This window comes from Notolabrus celidotus, chromosome 4 (genome assembly GCF_009762535.1).
Source record: "Notolabrus celidotus isolate fNotCel1 chromosome 4, fNotCel1.pri, whole genome shotgun sequence".
In the NCBI taxonomy this organism is placed as follows: domain Eukaryota; kingdom Metazoa; phylum Chordata; class Actinopteri; order Labriformes; family Labridae; genus Notolabrus; species Notolabrus celidotus.
This window is the reverse complement of record NC_048275.1, coordinates 22,320,876-22,326,875: the sequence shown is the minus strand read 5'-3', so window position 1 is coordinate 22,326,875 and position 6,000 is coordinate 22,320,876. Positions and strand designations below refer to the sequence as shown.

Genomic DNA, 6,000 nt, shown 5'->3' with positions numbered 1-6,000 from the left:
TGTTTGTTTGTGTTTTTAACTTTCACTATGATAATGTTTTGGTGAGGACCGGTTTTGAATCAGTCACGATCATGGTTGAGAATCAGCGGCGCTCGTGCATGTGAGCGGGGGGGGGGGGGGCGTCGTTTTGGAGGAGCTCCGAGGGAGGAGGGGAAGGGTTAGACGGAGTCTAAGCCCCAGTTTTAATTGACAAAATGTTTTTCTGAATTGCCGAAGTGTTTTCTGAATTGCTTTGGTGATTTGCACTTCAGGGCCACCATAGATTCAAGCTCGGTGATTGAGGAACCAATTTCAAATGACAGTTAAATGGACCAATCATATCTCCTCTGTGAGTGGGTTGGCTTTGTTATCACTAACTTCACTACAATTTCCGCCCGCAGCAGGGCGCACCAATCACGCTAGCTTCGGATTTACCTGCAAAGCCAGCTTGCAGGCGTTTCGCACGTTAGAAACCACGAGTGTCGCTTCAGGTGGACGGGATAACCTGCAGAAGTGGTATCCACGCCGTTTTCTGGATTAATTTATTAAGAAAGTTGGACTGAATCGGGAAAGGGAGCCTTACACTACATTGATGAGAGGCATTCAACTCCAGCAAATACAAGACATACCTGTTGACTACAAGTTAAACCAGCAAAGGTAAGTTTGTGCCAACTCTTGTTACTCTGCCACTGCTGCAACTTTTTCATTGAGGGGGATTTTGTGCCAGTCTAATTGTATTATTTATCAACAACAGGCCCATTGCATGGCTCTAAAAGACCGTGATAGCATTTACTGTCAGATGTCCTGCAGTGTGTGGCTAGCTTGGCTGTGTGTATGCTGTGTGCACGTGTTATGATGATTATTTATACTGTCTATGGTTATGATGTGCAGGCTTAAAGGAAGTTTTGTTGTCCTGGTTGTGGTTGGAAAGGGAGGTTTTGTCATGCATTCTTCAATCTGTTGTCATCATATCCTGATAAAGTGCACTCACAGTTTGTGTGAGGCTGTGCTTGTTTGTGAGGGGGATTTTCAGTTTTAAGAGGCCAGGTTTAAGAGTCATGGTTCATTACAGCACTCCATAGGGGTTTTGACTGGAAGCATACTTATTGAATATGTTGGTTTTCTGTTGATGGATCTATATTTTTAATGATGCATTTAATTTCCATTCACACATAGGAATAGATAAGAACTATAATTCTAATCTATTCATATTTTCAACATTTATCATCTATTCAGCATCTTCAATAAATCAGGTGGGAGTTCAGAGCCTTGCTTAGAGGCACCTGTGTATTAGAAAACATCTTTGCCCTGCTCTTGGTAAACAGTGTAATGAGTAATCCCTGGCCTGCAGTGGGAACCAGTCTGTGGAGAGTTAGCCGGCTGATAAAAGTGGAACCGTGCAGAGCTGAGGGCATCACAGCCCAACATTAAAGTTACTTTGAACTCCTGTAACTTTGATTCTCTTTGACATGGAGAGATGTAGCTGTGAGCCACACCATGTACAATACAATTAAGATCAGTGAACCACAACCACCATAAAATAATACTGTTACCCTCTCTCTCTCTCTCTCTCTCACTCTCACTCTCACTCTCTTTCTCTCTCTCTCTGTCTGACTGTCTGTTGGCGTGGCTGGAAGCATTGGTTTCCCCCACTCAATGTCAGGGACGGTAAAAGGTCAGTGGACCACCAGCAAGTTTCAGACAATGGATATCAGCACTGTTCCCTCACCAACGAGGATGACTAGACAAAATCAGTGCAGATCGTTTACGAGGTACAAAAGCTAAATGAAAACCACAACAGTACGTTCCCAGAACAACATTTCTGTTTCTCTCAATTAGTAAAAGTGCTGAACACTTGTTTTCCTAAAAGCTTCTTTAACATTTGGATGTGAAGCTCATTTATAGATTTATTTGCTTGAAGGGTCACCTTCACAATGAGGATGGTTTGTAGCATTTATTGTACAAGAGTGAGGTTGACAGCATGTTTGTTCTGTACAGAAACAATCTGCTTGCTTCATGCACAATAGAGGAAACTAAAAACACAGTCGTATAATGCTTACCACATGACATTATTACTTAAAGCTCCTGTGAGGAACTTTATTTTTGTTGATTTTGGTGCCCCCTGTGGACAGAGATGTCTTTGCTGATTTTGTCCAATTAGCGTCTATTGAAAAAAAAAAATCATCCTGCTCTCTTTAAGCAGCCAAATGTATCTCTCATTGAGAATCTTTGCCATGGAACATGTCAAAATAAGCTGTTTTTGTAATCACTTGGACTGACATCTACCATCTGCCAGTGGTGTCAGATATTGAAAATAACTTCATAGAAATACTCACTCTTCAGGTTGATGATCTTGCATTTTAAGGACTTAAAGAGGGAGTAGTGTTAATTTCAGTCTGTTACATGACCAGCTAAAATCTCTTCAGAGAAGCTTTAAATGCAGGTTTGAAAGAAATACCATGAGATCCATAAAAATGGAGAGTCCGATTTTAAGTGGTTGGTAATACACCTGAAAGCTGAGCCCTTAGTAGATACTGTGTTTGCACAGTGTTGTAGTCAAGCGGCAACCTCCGGTCTAAAAATATGAGTCCAATGCGGAAGTGCTAAAAACTGCAGTTCATCGAGGATCCGCTTGAGGCTGGCTCCGGAGGTACCGGAAGTCACATACACATGAATGGGAAAAAGATGATCTTTACAGCAGAAATAAACATGTTTACAGCCTGGTACAAAAGACGAGTGTAGTCTGGATAGCTCATTTCTCAATGTGCTCACACTGTGAGGGGGGTGAATTTTTTTCTAACGCAGCAATTTCGAAGATATTGAGATTACGAGTCTTCCAGTGAGAGGCACAGCTGACTGTGGGAACACTGCAGCTGTTGGCTAGGAGGCTCAAACTCCGCCTCTTCACGTCACACTGGCTCGACAGAAGCAATATGGCTCCCGCCGACGATTGGCCTCAAAACAGCTCTTCAGAAACAGATGGGTGATGTCACGGATACTACGTCCATATTTTATACAGTCTATGGTTGTAGTCCAGGACCCATGAGCTATGGTCTGATGTAGGGCTGAATGATTTATTGATCTCTGATTGAAATTGCGATTTCAGATAACGCGATCATGTGATCGACAAAGCTGTTTTTATTTGCAGCGCTCCTGACTGACCCAGGATCTGTTGTGTCAACTACTTTACAAATACATGCCTTCTACCTGCCATCCTGCAAAGCTCACCAATCAGAAGAGGCATGCTACTCGTGGACAGGTCATGCTAACCAATCAGTATTGCAACGTCCATCCCGGACGCTGTAGGAATAATGAGCCGATTCGTAACAAACTGCTTTTAATAGCTTGTCACTGTCGGCTGTGACCACACCAGTTCCAAGAAGAGCAACAATCAATCTTTTTAATCAATGAAAACTAAATTTCCTCTCTCCCGCTCAATCTTTTTCACTGAAGCTTGATTTGAAGAAAATCATGAATCGAATTGAAAATGCAATATCTGCCAGAAAAATCGCAATTAGATCTTTTCCTAAGATTGTTCAGCCCTAGTCTGAAGATTGGGTGCAACGGACAATTTTAGGGGACCAATGGTACCAGCTGTTGTTCCGGGAAGGACCTTTCTTTTTTGTTTACTGTTCAAAATTGGACTCAAATCTTGAGAACCTGGAGTTGGTGTTGACGAAGATGATGTCCAGCTTTGGATAGTTATCTATAATTACAAAGAGATGGAGAAAGTGTAAAATCATCATCAGATTTTGGTCTCAAGAATCCTTGCATACAGCCAAAGCTAGAAGTAATGGTGGACGTTGGCACTGTTGCCAACAAGAACTGGCAACAAGAATCAATTCTTTATACTTCGTAAGTCTTTCACCCAAACTATAAGGGTTCTCTTCTCATTCTCACTAACACATATCAACTGGAAATCCATTCATTCTTATGAGAATGTCCATGATATCTGATGTGCTTATGAAACTCCTCCCCTCTATAATATTTTGGTTTGGAATTCCTTGAGTAAATTCAAAAAGCCAAAGTCACTGAGGGTCAGTAAAAGCCTCATATCAATTTATATGCTGGTATAAAGATATTCCTGGTTCACTAGAACTTGTCATCTACTCATAGTCCAGGCCATTTCTTTTGTGGGGGGGTGGCGGTGATTAAATAGAAGTAAATAAGATGCACTGTGACATAACATGCAAGCTTAGAAAAGTTTCTAACAGATTATCCAGATTATCTAAGCAAAAGCAAATCTGCATTGTTAATAATTCCTCAGTGCAGCTATTTCAAAGATGAGCCAAGAAGTTGCTCTGTAAGCTGTGATGGACGTTTTCTTTATCAACATTTTCTTGACGAGGAGATATTGCAAAATGGATCTATTGTGCAGCATATATAACAGCATTAGCTTTGTCAAGAACAATGGCCCTCTCTCTCAGCTGTCTATCGTTTTGTCTGTATCTCTGCGCTCCTCTCATTCTCTGGTCTTGGTCTTTGCTTCAATAAATGACAAGTGTTGTAATTACAGTCATATTCTGTCTCTATCTACCCTTTTACAGAGGAGCTCTGACAGCTGGCAGGACTTTGACTCTCCCTCAGAGCCTAATGCTTCACAGCCTATCATTAAAACAGACTCTGGGGCAGGGACAAAGCTGGTGAGGGCGGACTTCATGCAACTTCTGACATTGTCATTTTGAATTTGACTTGAAGTGATATTTTAATTACAAAACTAAATTTTGTGCAAAGAAAAGTTGGTGCATTCATGTTTTTTGTCCAGACACATGACCACTGTAGGGATATTTACAACAGTCTTCTTTTATAAACCACACAGACTGTTATGGCAGCAGTGACAGGGAGGAGTTATTTCTCCACCAGCTTATATTGTGTTGAATTTTGTTAGCATCTGGGGTTTGACAGGATGTCTATTTGTCTGTTGAAAGGCTGAAAAGTAAAGCTTCTACGGTAGGCAGAACAGGACACATAGATTGAATTAGTGCTGGGCGGTATGACCTAAAATTCATATCGCGGTATAAAATTAATCCCTTCACAGTAACGGTATATATCACAATATTAACTTGAGAGTAAAAATTATAATGGAAGTTCTGAATGGATTATTTAGTCCCTTAGCAAAGCTAAATTGATTAAAAAAAAGTAAAAATCAACAAAAAGAAACAAAAACAGACAATATAATTTTGAGAACATTTATTGTGCATATCTTAAAACTCAAAATTAAAACTCAGCACTCTGTGGTGCAAAATAGTGCAAACGAACAAATAACATTGCTGATACTTTAAATAAAAGCAGAACAACAACTCACGGAGGTCTTTTTCAACTTTCTCTTGGAGCTGGCCGTACAGTTTGGGCACTTCTGTTTCATTAAAATACTTGCGGCTGGGCACTACGTATCATGGATCAAGGGTTTTAATCATGTCTTGAAACCTGCTGCGTTCCACTGTTTGGAAAGGGGCCATGTCTTTACACAAGTGTATCGTAATGGCTTTTATAGTAGTAGGGCAAACTTTTTTCTTCCCTCCTGTGTTCAGAGACTGACTGGGCGTTTGAGTGGAGCGCATCCTCTGGCTCTCCTCATACGCAAGGACATGTTTTGTTTTTAGATGGTAGAGCAAATTGCTCGTGTTACCATTGCTTGCAGGCACTGTCACTCGACACATCTTGCAAATGACGTTTTTCTACGATTTTTAAAATCTGAACCAAGTCCAAATCACTGACACATCAACATTTTAAATGAAAAGAGCCCCTCTCCCTCAAAAAAGTCCCATTCCGCATGCAAATAAAAAAACATCTTCCCTCAAGCTTCTCAAGCCTAGCCTATGCAGGATTCTAGAAATCATCTGCGCATGTGATGGAGGACTGCACAGTGCATGTAGGGGGCGTGGTCTCAATAGCCCTGCAGTAAGCAGTGTGCTATGTGCATGTGATTGAGGAACAGCATAGATATTCAACTGTACTTGCATGAAATCTGGTTGTTTTAGTCAGGATTATGCTAAAACATATTTAAGTTCCCTATTAAGA

General features: G+C 40.9%; 1 protein-coding gene across 1 annotated transcript in view; it reads left to right on the top strand.

The window, feature by feature from the left end:
- Positions 1-281: 281 nt before the first annotated feature.
- LOC117811836 (sodium/calcium exchanger 1-like) overlaps positions 282-6,000 on the top strand; it is a 355,950-nt gene continuing 350,231 nt past the window's right edge. The window contains exon 1 of the mRNA XM_034682311.1: positions 282-636. The gene's annotated coding sequence lies outside the window, so the exon portion shown is untranslated. The remainder of the gene's footprint in view (positions 637-6,000) is intronic.